This window comes from Crassostrea angulata, chromosome 6 (assembly GCF_025612915.1).
Source record: "Crassostrea angulata isolate pt1a10 chromosome 6, ASM2561291v2, whole genome shotgun sequence".
Lineage (NCBI taxonomy): Eukaryota > Metazoa > Mollusca > Bivalvia > Ostreida > Ostreidae > Magallana > Magallana angulata.
In genome coordinates, this window is record NC_069116.1 from 42509203 (window position 1) to 42527328 (window position 18126).

An 18126-nucleotide genomic window follows, 5' to 3' on the forward strand; every position below is an offset into this window, starting at 1 on the left:
TGTTCAATTCCAGTCCGAAAATTCTTTAAAGTTACACCTGTATATGGTGCATTTTTAACCGGGTTTTCCAACGGAAAAATCCGGTTATTAAAATGGCGGGTGGGCGGGCGGGCGGCTGCCAAAAGGGTACCCTCATTGTACGGATAACTCCTCCTACAGTTGTCAAGATAAGAAATTGTTCTTTTGAAAATCAATTGTACATATATTAGTGGTGTGCATATTGCTTGGATTTTGATTTCCGATAATTTATGAAAAAAATACCAGTTTTTGAACTTTGTCATTTTTTGGCAAAATATTGCATATAGGATACCCTCATTGTACGGATAACTCCTCCTACAGTTCTCAAGATTGGAGGTTGTTCTTTTGCAGATCAATTGTACATATATCAGAAGTGTGCGTATTGCTAGGAGTTTGATTTCTGATAGTTTATGAAAAAAATACCAGCTTTTGAACTTAGTCAATTTTTGGCAAAATATGGCATATAGGGTACCCTCATTGTACGGATAACTCCTCCTACAGTTGTCAAGATAAGAAATTGTTCTTTTGAAAATCAATTGTACATATATCAGAAGTGTGCATATTGCAAGGATTATGTTTTCCGATAATTTATGAAAAAAATATCAGCTTTTGAACTTAGTCATTTTTTGGCAAAATATTGCATATAGGGTACCCTCATTGTACGAATAACTCCTCCTACAGTTCTCAAGATAGGAAATTGTTCTTTTGCAGAGGTAAACATATATAAATATAACGGTTATACAGAATGAATCTCATGGAGGACAAACTACCTTGTATATCTTTGTTACAAATTTACCCAGTTTTCTCAACAATTTCATGTTACATGTCGTCATAAGGTACGAAAATTTTAGCACATTTGGTCTAGCTGAAAATTTTTTGTCTATAAACTTTTTCCGGACTTGTGATATTTACGGAAGCTTATTGAGGCCTACGGAAGTTTATTGAGGCCAGCTTAGCAAAAAAAAAATATTTCTTTTGCGTTTAAACACAATAACTATTGCGTTTAATCGCAATCTTTTGCGTTTAAACGCAATAAGTTTTGCGTTGAAACGCAAAAGATTGCGATTACACGCAATAGCTATTGCGTTTAAACGCAAAGAACATTGCGTTTTAACGCAAAGGTTTGTGTTTAAACGCAAAGTTTTGCGTTTAAACGCAAAAGTATTGCGTTTAAATGCAAAAGTATTGCGTTTAAACGCAAACAATTATTGCATTTAAACGCAAATGTAATATTGCGTATAAACGCGATAATTTTTGCGAATAAACGCAAACGTTTTTGCGATTAAACGCAACAATTTTGCGATTAAACGCAATAATCGTTGCGTTTAATCGCAAAAGGTATTGGGTTTAAACTCAATAGTTATTGCGTTTTATTGCAAAACTATCAGACCAAGGAAGAGGTTTATGACATACTTATGTATAAGTAGGACATACTAATGTTATGCCACAACCATCCGTCAATCTGCCCATCAAACGTTATGTTAGACATTTCTCGCTTTTCTCGTCGTGCTCTCTCCTCTATTTCTAATGGTTTTTCATATTGTTTCTCATAAATCGAATCTTAATTATTCAATAAAATCAAATAGTCCGCTCATACACTATAACTGCCATCCATAATGCTTTATTATATCATTGTCAAATGAAAGTGCTACTGTTTATTCAATATGACGAACTGATTTGCATTTATTGTAATTTTTAAATCACTGAATTGAAGTAGTGATATTACCTTGAAAAAGTGTTAGCATTAATTAGAATTAGTATTATTACCTATCAATCACTTATATATCTTGTGATGTGAACAAGGGATATCAAATATTTGAAAAAAATGATACATGTATCACTCTTTGAGTGTGAATAGATGCAATCACCTATTCAAATAGATGGTTTTACTTTTTGAAAAGGTTATATAACCTATTCAATTTGGTAATATCTTGGAGACAATAATTTTTCGTAGTATAGCCATAAATGCAACTGTTTGTTCAAGTTCCATTTGTTTTAATTTGTCACACGAAACGACATGCCTGTATTTATAAGGCCACTTGGCATAATGCTCTTTGCGATGGAGTCTTTTCCTTTTTTTCAATCCAACTTTTTCTCACAGTCTAGATACAAAGTATCCGGCAAGCAAACATCACTGGTGCATCCATCAATAGCCATTTTGCATGTCATCTCTAAGGAAGAATTTGGAAACAAATATAAGCAAAGACTTTTCAGGATACGATTGCTTAGAAGTGACTGATGCTTTCAAGTTATGACAACTTACTATTTTATTATAAGTGAAAACCAGAAATTGAGTCTTTGTGATGTCTCAAGTGGTGTCATCAAATCACGGACTTGGTACATATACTAAGTGTATATATAAGCAAATGAATTAATTGCGATTTAACACAAAAATCATTGCGTTTAATCGCAAAATCATTGCATTTAATCGCAAAAATTATTGCATTTAATCGCAAAACGTTTGCGTTTATTTGCAAAATAAATTGCGTTTAAACGCAATAATAGCTTTGCGTTTAAATGCAATATTTGTTTTGCGTATAAACGCAATACTTTTGCGATTAAACGCAATACATTGCATTTAAACGCAATCCACTTTGCGTTTAATCGCACAACTTTTTGCGTTTTAATGCAATCTTTTGCGTTTAAATGCAAAATAAATTGCGAATAAACACAAAAGATTGCATTAAAACGCAATAACTATTGCGATTTAACGCTTAATATAAATTAATTTATTTACTGAACTGGCCCCAATAAGCTTCCGTAGAGGCCAGTTCATTAAATAAATTAATTGATATTGCGTTAAAACGCAATAGTTATTGCGTTTTAATGCAATCTTTTGCGTTTATTCGCAATGTATTTTGCGTTTAAACGCAAAAGATTGTGATAAAACGCTTAAAGTTATGCGATTAAACGCAAAGTAGATTGCGATTAAATGCAAAGTTCTGTGTTTAAACGCCATGTATTGCGTTTAATTGCAAAATCATTGCGTTTAAACACAAAACAAATATTGCGTTTAAACACAAAGCTATTATTGCGTTTAAACGCAATATATTTTCCGAATAAACGCAAACGTTTTTGCGATTAAACGCAATAATTTTTGCGATTAAACGCAAAAATCTTGCGATTAAATGCAATGAGTTTGCGATTAAACGCAATGATTTTTGCTTTAATCGCAATTTATTCATTTGCTTACATACACTTAGTATAAGTACCAAGTCCGTGATTTGATGACATCACAAAGACTCAATTTCTGGTTTTCACTTGGAATAACTTATAATGAAATAGTAAGTTGTCATAACTTGAAAGCACCAGGCACTTCTAAGCAAACGTATGCTGAAAAGAAGGATCGCGCTATAAATACAAGAGAGAGAATAAGTCTTTGCTTATATTTGTTTCCAAATTCTTCCCTAGAGATGACATGCAAAATGGCTATTGATGGATTCACCAGTGATGTTTGCTTGTCGGATACTTTGTATCTAGACTGTGAGAGATAGTTGGATTCAAAAAACGGAAAAGACTCCATCGCAAAGAGCATTATGCCAAGGGGCCTTACAAATAGAGGCATGTCGATTCGTGTGACAAATTGAAACAAATGGAACTTGCACAAACAGTTGCATTGACGGCTATACTATGAACATTTATTGTCTCAAAGATATTACCAAATTGAATAGGTTATATAACCTTTTCAAAATTTGAATAGGTAATTCCATCTATTCACACTCAAAGAGTGATACATGTATCATTTTTTTCAAATATGTGATATCCCTTGTTCACATCACAAGATAAATAAGTGATTGATAGGTAATAATACCAATTCTAATAAATGCTATCACTTTTTCAGTAGGTGATATCACTAATTCAAATCAGTGATATGACAATTACAATAAATGCCAAATCAGTTCGTCATATTGAATAAACAGTATCACTTTCATTTGACAATGATATAATAAAGCATTATGGATGGCAGTAATACAGTGTATGTGCGGACTATCTGATTTTATTTAATAATTAAGATTCGATTTATGAGAAACAATATGAAAAACAAATTAGAAAAACGTTTGCGTTTAAAAAATTATTGAGTTTCAATGCAATATTACCTTTGCGTTTAAACGCAATAATGTTTTGCGTTTAAACGCAAAACTTTGCGTTAAAACGCAATGTTCGTTGCGTTTAAACGCAATGACTATTGCGTTTAATCGCAATCTATTGCGTTTAAACACTAAACATATTGCAATTTAACGCAATAGATTGCGATTAATCGCAATAATCATTGCGTTTAAACACAAAAGAAATTATACTTTCTGCTAAGCTGGCCTCAATGAGCTTCCGTTGTTTTCACTTTCTACACAAAATAATTATAGGTATGATATTTCAAGACAAAATAAAGTGAAGAAATAAACGATAATACAGAAGCTTATTGAGGCAAGCTTAGCAGAAAAAATAATTTCTTTTGCGTTTAAACGCAATAACTATTGCAATTAATCGCATTCTTTTGCGTTTAATCGCAATAAGTTTTGCGTTTAAACGCAAAAGATTGCGATTAAACGCAATAGCTATTGCGTTTAAACGCAAAGTTTTGCGTTTAAACGCCAAAGTATTGCGTTTAAACGCAAAAAATTATCGCGTTTAAACGCAAATGTAATATTGCGTTTAAACGCAATAATTTTTGCGAATAAACGCAAGCGTTTTTGCGATTAAACGCAACAATTTTGCGATTAAACGCAATAATCGTTGCGTTTAATCGCAAAAGGTAATGGGTTTAAACGCAATAGTTATTGCGTTTTATTGCAACTTATGTTATGTATAAGTAGGACATACTAATGATATGCCACAACCATCCGTCAATCTGCCCATCAAACGTTATGTTAGACATTTCTCGCTTTTCTCGTCGTGCTCTCTCCTCTATTTTTAATGGTTTTTCATATTGTTGCTCATAAATCGAATCTTAATTATTCAATAAAATCAAATAGTCCGCACATACACTATAACTGCCATCCATAATGCTTTATTATATCATTGTCAAATGAAAGTGCTACTGTTTATTCAATGTGACGAACTGATTTGGCATTTATTGTTATTGTTATATCACTGATTTGAATAAGTGATATCTCCTATTGAAAAAAAGATAGCATTTATTGGTATTATTACCTATCAATCACTTATTTATCTTGTGACGTGAACAAGGGATAGTACATATTTGAAGAAAATGATACGTGTATCACTCTTTGAGTGTGAATAGATGGAATCACATATTCAAATAGATGGTTTTACTTTTTGAAAAGGTTATATAAGCTATTCAATTTGGTTATATCTTGGAAACAATAAATTTTCATAGTATAGCCATCAATGCAACTGTTTGTGCAAGTTCCATATGTTTTAATTTGTCACACGAATCGACATGCCTCTATTTATAAGGCCCCTTGGCATTATGCTCTTTCCGATGAAGTCTTTTCCGTTTTTTTCAATCCAACTGTTTCTCACAGTCTAGATACAAAGTATCCGGCAAGCAAACATCACTGGTGCATCCATCAATAGCCATTTTGCATGTCATCTCTAAGGAAGAATTTGGAAACAAATATAAGCAAAGACTTATTCTCTCTCTTGTATTTATTTATAGCGCAATCCTTCTTTTCAGGATACGTTTGCTTAGAAGTGCCTGATGCTTTCAAGTTATGACAACTTACTATTTCATTATAAGTTATTCCAAGTGAAAACCAGAAATTGAGTCTTTGTGATGTGTCAAGTGGTGTCATCAAATCACGGACTTGGTACATATACTAAGTGTATATATAAGCAAATTAATTAATTGCGATTTAACGCAAAAATCATTGCGTTTAATCGCAAAATCTTTGCATTTAATCGCAAAATTATTGCGTTTAATCGCAAAAAGTATTGCGTTTAATCGCAAAAACGTTTGCGTTTATTCGCAAAATATATTGCGCTTAAACGCAATAATAGCTTTGCGTTTAAACGCAATATTTGTTTTGCGTTTAAGGTAATGGTCCATACCCCACTAGATAAATAAATTAAAATGCGTACAGAATTTTTTCATATTTTTCAAACGTGTATCTGAGGATATGTTCTTATCAAATTTTACCCTGTTGGCTGGTCCATCGGTATTATAAAAGCTAGGGCCGTTGCTAAAAATAGAACCGATTGCGGAAATGGCGCTTTTCTCATACACAAAGAATATAAGCCTAAGCCTGAAATTTGACTTTTACAAATTCTTTTTTTGACTTATATCCTATGTAAAATAAAGGAATTATTATTTCAAAACAAAAATATTTATGTTACACTTGCTTATTTATCAAAAAATAGATAAATCTGCATACAAATTAGATAAAATGAATAAATTTTCAAAGAGAATATAAGCTCTTATGATTTTATTTGCGTACAGAATTCTCTAAAATTTTGATATTATTTACATCTTAACGCCATTAATCAATTGGAAATAAAATTACCCAAGGGACCGGCCTTTACAGGATCACATTGGCATATTTTTGGTAAAATCATCAAAATATATATTTTTAAAAAAGATCCGTAAAAATAAAACTGTGCATAGGTTAATTATTTCATAACTCTAAACAAATATGTTTTCATTGTTGTTAAATAGAAAATATGATTTAAACAAACTGTAGATTAATCTGTATCATTTAAATCGCAAAAGATGGTTTCTTTGGATATCGGTTAGTATTATGGATCGAGATCGGTATTCAGAAATTGCGGATACATGCGTGGATAATGCTAACTACCTGATATATGCCTTCAAGACAAAACCTCTGTTCAAACTTTTTTTTTACTGGTTTTAAAGACTGTTCTTAAAATGAAATAACTTCTCTTCAGCGCATGGTTTTTAATTCTAAAAACATTTTTTTTGTGGAAAACAAATCTATGCTCGTTGCTAAGCGAATAGGATAAAGATGATATAGGTCAAATTATCTCCCCTTGTGTTTTTATCTCCCTTATGCACTGAAATATAGATCTCGATCAGGATTTCATTTTGGATGTTTATGGACTTTCAGGGATTAATGTTAAAAGAATTTGATTAAATTCAACCTTATAATGGATTGATGTTTATGCAGCACAAAAGTAAGCGGTCTATATTTTCAAAACGAGTACGCAATCGACACAACCTAGTCATGTTATTTCGCTGATTAATACCCCGGTGGGCCTAATTGATTGCAGTTGCCAGGATTTTTGATATATTTGTTTTGAATCAATTTCTATGTCAGCTTGATTTCTTTGTTTTGAAATACGCCTTTTAACGTTAGGTCTCAATTAGATCGCGCACGGATAAGACGTAATAACGCGTGAATTACGTCAGACGTTGTTTTGTGACGTATGGATAATGACCTTAAACGGAAAAATTTTGCGATTAAACGCAATACATTGCGTTTAAACGCAAAGCTTTGCATTTTAACGCAATCAACTTTGTGTTTAATCGCATAACTTTTTGCGTTTTATCGCAATCTTTTGCATTTAAACGCAAAATACATTGCGAATAAACGCAAAAGATTGCATTTTAACGCAATAACTATTGCGATTTAACGCAAAATAATTAATTTATTTAAGAAATGAAGATAATAATTTTTCTATTGATCGACGTATCAAAGAAAAAATTGACCGGAAAACTTCATCAATGCGCTACGCGCATTGATGACAAAGTTTTCCGGTCAATTTCTTCTTTGATACGTCGATCAATAGAAAAATTATTCTCTTCATTTCTTATCATTTAATAAAACATTTCAAATAAAAAAATGTTAAGTGTCATTGATCAAAAATGTAAATAATGTAAATGAAGCGGCGCGTATGAATACAAAACAACAACAGCAACAATATTCAAAATGGATGCACCTTCAGCTGATGCAGAGCTACTTAGTTGAATTAATGGATTAAACTCAAATAGTGAGTTAAAATCTGAACCGGCTGAATTGAAAACAAAAGGAAAATACATGCATTAGCTTGTGATATTATTCACTGTGCTGAAAAATTCGTAATAAAACTAGTTAGCATGTGAGATCGCTGGAATATGCAACTGGACATAACCATCCAAGGAGAGGCGATCGTGGACGAAAATAGTTGATATGTCGACAAAGAATAGTATGTATAAGCGACTTTTGTAAACGTTGTGGTATATCTGCCGCTTGGAATGCGCCGAAGGAGTTGATGCATTACTCATAGCTTTTCTTTACGACGCTTATTCTGATGACCGATCATGTACATGTGTAAATTAAAAAAAATTATAGTTACCAAATTTGAACAGCAGTGTTACCGTGAAAGTTTATAGGCCTATATGTTCGTTATAATAATATTCCTGGAAAAGGAACAGCCAGCCTCGCTGTAAATGTTGATTGATCTCAAGCAGACGAAATCGTGAGAAGACGCTTAATTTTCTATTTCGTGAATCTTTTAAACGCAATAATTTTTGTGATGAAACACAATAATTTTGCTATTAAATGCAAAGATTTTGCAATTAAACGCAATGATTTTTGTGTTGAATCGCAATTAATTCATTTGCTTATTTATACACTAGTATATGTACGAAGTACGGAAGCTTATTGAGGCCAGCTTAGCAGAAACAATAATTTCTTTTGCGTTAAAACGCAATAACTATTGCGTTTAATTGCAATCTTTTGCGTTAAATTGCAATACGTTTTGTGTTTAAACGCAAAAGATTGCAATTAAACGCAATAGCTATTGCGTTTAAACGCAAAGAGCATTGCATTTTTACGCAAAGATTTGCGTTTAAACGCAAAGTTTTGCGTTTAAACGCAAAAGTATTGCGATAAAACGCAATAATCGTTACGTTTAATCGCAAAAGGTATTGGGTTTAAACGCAATAGTTATTGCGTTTTATTGCAAAACTTTTTTTTAAATGAACATGACTTTTTCAAGAAGAGGTTTATGACATACTTATGTTATGTATAAGTAGGACATGCTAATGTTATGCCACAATCATCCTTCAATCTGTTCATTAAACGTTATGTTAGACATTTCTCGCTTTTTTCGTCGTGCTCTCTCATCTATTTCTAATGGTTTTTTATATTGTTTTTCATCTTAATCTTAATTATTCAATAAAATCAAAAAGTCCGCACATACACTGTATAACTGCCATCCATAATGCTTTATTATATTATTGTCAAATGAAAGTGATTATGTTTATTCAGTATGATGGACTGATTTGGCATTTGTTGTAATTGTTACATCACTGATTTGAATTAGTGATATCACCTATTCAAAACGTGATAGCATTTATTAGAATAGGTATTATCACCCATCAATGACCTATTTATCTTGTGATTTGAACAAGGGATATCACATATTTGAAAACAAAGGTACATGTATCACTCTTTGAGCTTGAATAGATGGAATCACCTATTCAGATAGATGATTTTACTTTTTGAAAAGGTTTTATCACCTCTTCAATTCGGTAATATCTTTGAGACTATAAATTTTTATAGTATAGCTATCAATGTAACTGTTTGTGCAAGTTCCATTTGTTTTAATTTATCACACGAATCGACATGCTTCTATTAATAAGGCCCCTTGGCATAATACTTTTTGCGAAGGAGTCTTTTCCGGGTTTTTTTCAATTCAACTGTTTCTCACAGTCTAGATACCAAATATCCGACAAGCAAACATCACTGGTGCATCCATCAATAGCCATTTTGCATGTCATCTCTAAGGAAGAATTTGGAAACAAATATAAGCAAAGACTTATTCTCTCTCTTGTATTTATTTATAGCGCGATCCTTTTTTTTTTAGGATCCATTTGCTTAGAAGTGCCTGATGCTTTAACTTACTATTTCATTATAAGTTAATCCAAGTGAAAACCAGAAATTGAGTCTTTGTGATGTGTCAAGTGTTGTCATCAAATTACGCACTTGGTACACATTCTTAAGTGTATATGTAAGCAAATGAATACATTGCGATTTAACGCAAAAATCATTGTGTTTAATCGCAAAATCATTGCAGTTAATCGCAAAATTATTGCGTTTAATCGCAAAAATTATTGCGTAGCGTTTTGCGTTATTCGCAAAATATACTGCGTTTAAACGCAAAAATTTCTCGCTTTTCTCGTTGTGCTCTCTCCTCTATCTTTAATTTTTTTTTCATATTGTTTCTCATAAATCGAATCTTAATTATTCAATAAAATCAGATAGTCCACACATACACTGTATAACTGCCATCCATAATGCTTTATTATATCATTGTCAAAAGAAAGTGATACTGTTTATTCAATATGACGAACTGATTTGGCATTTATTGTAATTGTCATATCACTGATTTGAATAAGTGATATCACCTATTGAAAAAGTGATAGCATTTATTAGAATGTATTGCGTTTAATCGCAAAAGTATTGCATTTAAAAGCGAAACAAATATTGCGTTTAAACGCAAAGCTTTTATTGCGTTTAAATGCAATATATTTTGCGAATAAACGCAAACGTTTTTGCGATTAAACGCAATAATTTTTGCGATTAAACGCAATAATTTTGCGATTAATTGCAATGATTTTGCAATTAAACACAGTGATTTTTGCGTTAAATCGCAGTTTATTCATTTGCTTATATATACAATTCAGTATATGTACAAAGTGCGTAATTTGATGACAACACTTGACACATCACATAGACTCAGTTTCTGGTTTTCACTTGGAATAACTTATAATGAAATAGTAACTTAAAGCATCAGGCACTTCTAAGCAAAAAAAAAGGATCGCGCTAAAAATAAATACAAGAGAGAGAATAAGTCTTTGCTTATATTTGTTTCCAAATTCTTCCTTAGAGATGACATGCGAAATGGCAATTGATGGGTGCACCAGTGATGTTTGCTTGCCGGATACTTGGTATCTAGACAGTGAGAAACAGTTGAATTGAAAAAACGGAAAAGACTCCTTCGCAAAGAGCATTATTCCAAGGGGCCTTATTAATAGAGGCATGTCGATTCGTGTGACAAATTAAAACAATGGAACTTGCACAAACAGTTGCATTGATGGCTATACTATGAAAATTTATTGTCTCAAAGATATTACCGAATTGAATAGGTGATAAAACCTTTTCAAAAAGTAAAATCATCTATCTGAATAGGTGATTCCATCTTATCAAACTCAAGAGTGATACATGTACCTTTTTTCAAATATGTGATATCCCTTGTTCAAATCACAAGATAAATAGGTGATTGATGGGTGATAATACCTATTCTAATAAATGCTATCACTTTTTGAATATGTGATATCACTAACTCAAATCAGTGATATAACAATTACAATAAATGCCAAATCATTCCGTCATATTGAATAAACAATATCACTTTCATTTGACAATGATATAATAAAGCATTATGGATGGCAGTTATACAGTGTATGTGTGGACTATTTGATTTTATTGAATAATTAAGATTCGATTTATGAGAAACAATATGAAAAACAAATTAGAAATAGAGGAGAGAGCACGACGAGAAAAGCGAGAAATGTCTAACAATACGTTTAATAAACAGATTGACGGATGGTTATAGCATAACATAAGTATGTCATAAACCTCTTCGTTTGGTCTGAATAGATAAAGTCATGTTCAAATTAAAAAACAGTTTTGCAATAAAACGCAATAACTATTGCGTTTAAACCCAATACCTTTTTCGATTAAACGCAACGATCATTGCGTTTAATCGCAAAATCATTGCGTTTAATCGCAAAAACGTTTGCGTTTATTTGCAAAAAATTATTGCGTTTAAACGCAATATTACCTTTGCGTTTAAACGCAATAATATTTTGCGTTTTAACGCAATGCTTTTGCGTTTAAACGCAAAACTTTTCGTTTAAACGCAAATCTTTGCGTTAATTAAAACGCAATGTTCTTTGCGTTTATACGCAATAGCTATTGCGTTTTATTGCAATCTTTTGCGTTTAAACGCAAAACATATTGCGATTTAACGCAGAGGATTGCGATTAAACGCAATATTTATTGCGTTTAAACGCAGAAGAAATTATTCTTTGTGCTAAGCTGGCCTCAATGAGCTTCCGTACTCTTTGAGTGTGAATAGATGGAATTACCTATTCAAATTTTGAAAAGGTTATATAACATATTCAATTTGGTAATATCTTTGAGACAATAAATTTTCATAGTATAGCCGTCAATGCAACTGTTTGTGCAAGTTCCATTTGTTTTAATTTGTCACGCGAATCGACATGCTTCTATTTGTAAGGCCCCTTGGCATAATGCTCTTTGCGATGGAGTCTTTTCCGTTTTTTGAATCCAACTATCTCTCACAGTCTAGATACAAAGTATCCGACAAGCAAACATCACTGGTGAATCCATCAATAGCCATTTTGCATGTCATCTCTAGGGAAGAATTTGGAAACAAATATAAGAAAAGACTTATTCTCTCTCTTGTATTTATTTATAGCGCGATCCTTCTTTTCAGGATACGTTTGCTTAGAAGTGCCTGGTGCTTTCAAGTTATGACAACTTACTATTTCATTATAAGTTATTCCAACTGAAAACCAGAAATTGAGTCTTTGTGCTGTGTCAAGTGGTGTCATCAAAACACGGACTTGGTACTTATACTAAGTGTATATAAGCAAATGAATTAATTGCGATTTAACGCAAAAATCATTGCGTTTAATCGCAAAATCATTGCATTTATTGCAACATTTTTGCGTTTAATCGCAAAAATTATTGCGTTTAATCGCAAAAACGTTTGCGTTTATTCGGAAAATATATTGCGTTTAAACGCAATAATAGCTTTGGGTTTAAACGCAATATTTGTTTTGCAATGATTTTGCGATTAAACGCAATACATTGCGTTTAAACGCAGAACTTTGCGTTTAATCGCAATCCACTTTGCGTTTAATTGCATAACTTTAAGCGTTTTATCGCAATCTTTTGCGTTTAAACGCAAAAGATTGCATTAAAACGCAATAACTATTACGATTTAACGCAATATAAATTAATTTATTTACTGAACTGGCCTCAATAAGCTTCCGTAGTTCCCAATAAGCTTCCGTAAATTTCAACTCTTTACAATAACTTTCAAACTCATTCAGTGCTTTCTGTAAATCATCACCGGATTCTGCCAAGATGACATTGTCAGGCGTCCCTCAGTCTGTTCATCTGTACATAAACTTTCTTTCCACACCTTCTTTCAAAGAGTTGTGATGAAGAATTTATGAAAATTTTTGGTATTTTTCAAAAACTTCAGTAAGTGCAGATTCCGGTATGTTCAAAACATGATCCATAGGGGTAGGGTTGAGCAACACTTCTTCTCAAACCCATTTGACTAGAAAAGCTGTAATTTTGTGTGGATGCATCTTTCAGGTAGTGTAAATTCAAGGTTTTTTTTTAAAAGTAGTAAAAGCGACCGGCTGATTCTCCGAACGCCTACTGCCCAATTATTACTATTTAATTATACTGGGCAATTATGGGGCCTTCTAAACGGACACAGGTACACTTTACCGGTGTTTCCTTGAATGAAAAATAATATAACAGTTTGTCATTTTTGTTAAATTTTGAATGTCTTTATAATTAAAATTGTTGCATAAAAAATAAACAAAAATTATTAATAAAATTATTTTAAGATAATCAGAAAGGAAATGCTGGGTTGTGTCCCAGCCCGCAAATTGTTAAATTATTAAGTATTACCCTCGTAGCAAAACCGTATTTGGGTCAGACCCTTTATCACTGTACCAATCTTCTCGTGATGAATTGTCATTTAAAGTCACAGACCTGTTTTGAAAAAAAAACTGTGTTGAAATTTCGTCTTAAAATCTTATTGTCATTGTATTAAATAAATAGTTTTTTATAAGGTAATACCTCAACCTCAAACTATCTCATTATAGACCAATTATATAACCATTATAACCCCTCTTTGTGTCATTTTATACGGGATATCCCGTTATTCCTCCCTGTGTCATTTGAATAAGAGCATCCCTCTTATTCCCTCATTGATATCCCTTTACCTTTCCCATTGTTCTGAGAACAACAGCTCTATTGTGTAGTACCCCCTGTATGGTCGCTATTACTACTGTATATAATTGGTTCCCAGGAAGACGACATTGTCTTATTTTAATTAAAAACTAGACTTTGACCCGTGCACGCAGGGGTTGACATTGCATACGATATCCGGCAGTATATTGTTGACATTTGCATAACCAAACTTCAAGTCTACAATAATGGTATTAATTTCACTACACTCTGCTGAGTTGGAATAATCTAACTGTGTCTCGGGAAAGGCCTTAACCACAATTAAAATGCCTCCCATATACCCGTAATGTAACAGAAAATTGCAGAATCGCTCCAAAACGATGTTGGAGAAGACAGAGACATAGATAACATTTTGTTTATGTCTCAGGAGAAAGTTGCATTGAATATAACAGTCACAACAAACCATTTTGAAGCTGTAAATACCTTTCTTCAAAAAATTTAATTCTATAATTGCAGAATTCAACATATTTTAACAACGTTTTTTACACACCATGTTGACATTTGAAACTCTCGGGATTTTTTTTTTATAGTAAATGCACTGTGTTTTAGTTATCTCCCGTATTTTCTTTGATGAACAGAAAAAATTCCAATGAAAATCAAGACGCATTTGGTTTATCGTTTCCAAGTTTATCCATGCAAATGATATTGTGGAAACATAAAATAAAGAGCCTCCCGAGGTTTAGTGTGAATGTAATGCGCATGCGCAAGATTGTAAAATCCAAAGAATTCAGAGGATTTCCGGAATTTTTTGATGAATATTTGTTGATTAATAATTAACGAAGCTTGATTGAGAAAAAATAAAAACAAATTGGTAATCTTCAAGTACCAATGATGTTTAAAATATATAAAACAAAAGACAGTACTCTTCCGATTTATCGGTATTAAAGCTAAAAAATTCGAGTCTATTATTTTAATATAGTAGTATAGATAAATAAAAAGATGCAATGAATAGTGCTAATGGCTGCATGTACCTGACATTATATTAAAAAAAAAAAATTTTTTTTAATAACTTAAATGTTTCAGTGAAATAAAATAATCATTAAATATTTAAAAAATATAAATTAAATATCTTTCTTCATTTTTAAAATTACATTTTAACAAAATAAAATAAAACATTATAACTTATATATATATATATATATATATATATATATATATATATATATATATATATATATATATATATATATATATATATATATAACTTATATATATATAAGGTATATATTAAAATCAGAGATTTTAAATGATGATTATCTTAATTATGACTGAGATGAAATTATGATAAAAAATCACTTTCTTCAACAAATTTGTCCAAGCTGTGAAAAAATGAACGACATAAGCTTAAATATTTTTTAATTAAAAAGTCATAAAACCAAGTAATTGAACATCATTATGGTAAAAAAAATTTCACTTTTATATTTTTTAAATATTAGTTTATCCAAATTCGCATTACAGGCACTCGTCGTTTTGAGAAACCTCATTATCTGTCACATTCGGGGGGAAATGTCTCAAAGTCTGTAACACGCTAGTGTATTCAATGAAGCTAGATTCATTTCTGATCATACCCTTTATCACGTTCCAATCTTCTCGTTATGAATTGTTATTTATATTCACAGACCAGTTTGAAAAAAAAACTGTGTTGAAATTGCCTGAAAGTCTGTAATTATAACCTGCAAGTTTATTCAAAGAAGAAAAATACTGAAACAATGTAAAAAAAAAAATCATGAATGAAATTTGCAGTGCGTACATTGTCTATGTTGGCGTATCTGCTAACATCTTATAAATAAAATTTAAATGATCGAAATCTTTCCATTTCTTAAGAAATGTTCCATTTACTCAGTATGTTCCCTTAAAAATATCTAATTTTTTTTATATATAATTATACATGTAATATGTTTTGTCAATTATTGGTTTGGGAAAAAGACATATTAAAAATTAAGTTCTTCATATTTGAAGAAACTCTTGAGTGGGTAGAAACTAATGTAAGGCTATAGAGTAAGCCTTCAGACTTCATAGCATATTTGGTAAAATTATATAGTGAGTTGGACGGGTTTTACTATATAACTACATGTGTGTAGTGTGTTGTAGGGCACCGTATATACCACTTCTCAGTAAAGAAATTGACCCAACTGATTTTGATGTAAAAAGGTCAAAGATTAAGGTCAATTTCATAATATTATATCTACGAAAATGATTTTAAAATATGTTAAACTGTAGTGAACTGAGAAACCAAATGTAAATTCATTTGACATCTCATGTGCTAAATATTGTGAGCTTCTATTAATGTCTATCTGGATTGTCACTTTGTCAACATGTAGATTCATCATTATTCTTAAATTGATTTTGGAACTCAAATGAAGTCTCATTCAACTTAATAGAAACATTTAACCCACTAGCTGTGAACAGATACAAAAGCATTACCATATGAGGACAAATATTCAAATATTCACTTTCCATCAAAGAGGTTTTTTACCTGTTTGGCGCGGGGTTTTTTTATAGTCTCGTTGTGTTACAATATGAGAGTGAATGAATTCAACAGATGCGCCCCGCCCATTTATAAAATACAAACAATCCTTGATGAACCATGCGTGATCATTCACCAGTGGCGTAGCTAGACCAGAATCGAAGTGCATGCTTAAACTGCCAGTGGGTCCAGGACGAAGCCTGGTGGGGGCCCAGGGGGCGAAGGCCCCGGAAGCTCATGAATTCTGACGATTTTTAACACTAACAATCATCGCAGAAATTGAAAGGAATGCTCACTATTTAAGCATTTTTAGGCACTTAAAATTGTTTTTGTTATAGTTTAGGCATAAAATCACAAAACTTATTAAAAGCTTATTAAAAGAAGAAAAAACTTTTGACGCTTGTTTTTGACCCACTCTAAGCTTTTATTCTTAAGTTCATTGTCACCTAGTTTATGCTAATGAATATCTCAATAAAGCTGTGATATTCTATTTGGGGGGGGGGGGGGGGGTTAAAATGATGTGCTTATTAGGTACATGCATTGTGTACTGTTATTTAATAATTATGATACTGTAAGACCACATTGCGTGTCTATAAGTAAGTAAGTAAGTAAGTAAGTAAATAATTTATTATAGTGACACCCGGCCCATTGGGCCTATATGTCACTGCAAATACAATTATAACATAAATATACACATATTACGCATTGCGTTTTTTATACAATAATGATTGTCTGTAAAGGTAAGATTCAATTAAATATTTAGAGGTTTGTCTAGGAAAATTTGACAGTAGAAAAAAATACAGTCTAAATTTGACATTACCAGTGTTGGATTATATCCTATATTATTAAATAATTCCCTTCTAAAATCAGAATAGATTGTACAATTCAGCAGAAAATGACTCTCGTCTTCTATTTCATTTAATACACAAAAATTACATATTCTTTCATCGAGAGATTCCCCCTTATATCGCCCCGTTTCAATTCTAATTGGGAGTATCCCACATCTGAATTGTGCCAAAATAGATCTTTGAGATTTTGAGATGTTCATTTCAAGGTAATTTTCAGTTTTAAAATTTGTTTTAATGCTTTTATACAATCGCAATTTTGGTAGTTGATTTATCTTTCCTAACCATTCATTTTCATAAGTAAGAAACAGCTTGTTTTCAAATTCATTAACATCACAGATTGATAAATTATCGTAAATATATAACAGATTCATGGATTCAAATAGTGATTTAATACGTGATGTCCATCTAGATAAACCAGTTTGATTAAAGTCCCACAGGAAAACACGCTTTGTTAGCCGATCGTCCTCCATTGTCAGCAATCGATTCCATAATCGCACGGCGTTAATACAGTGTCTATGATAACAGAGTTTCCATCCAAATTCCCCGTGTAGCGCTGGTAAAGGTGTAAATCTGTGAACGCCTAAGTAAAAACGTAGGGCTCGATTCTGTACCATTTCAATAGAATGATAATTCTGGAGGCCCCACACTTCACTACAGTAATCCAAAACTGGTGCTACACAATTTAAAAACAATTTTTCAAAAGTTGAAATTCCTATTTCTTTATATGGACGAATTTTGGAAATCATGCCTCCGAGAGCGCGTCCACCAGCTTTTGATAAAGTATCGGCGTTGTTTTGGAAATTCATTTTTT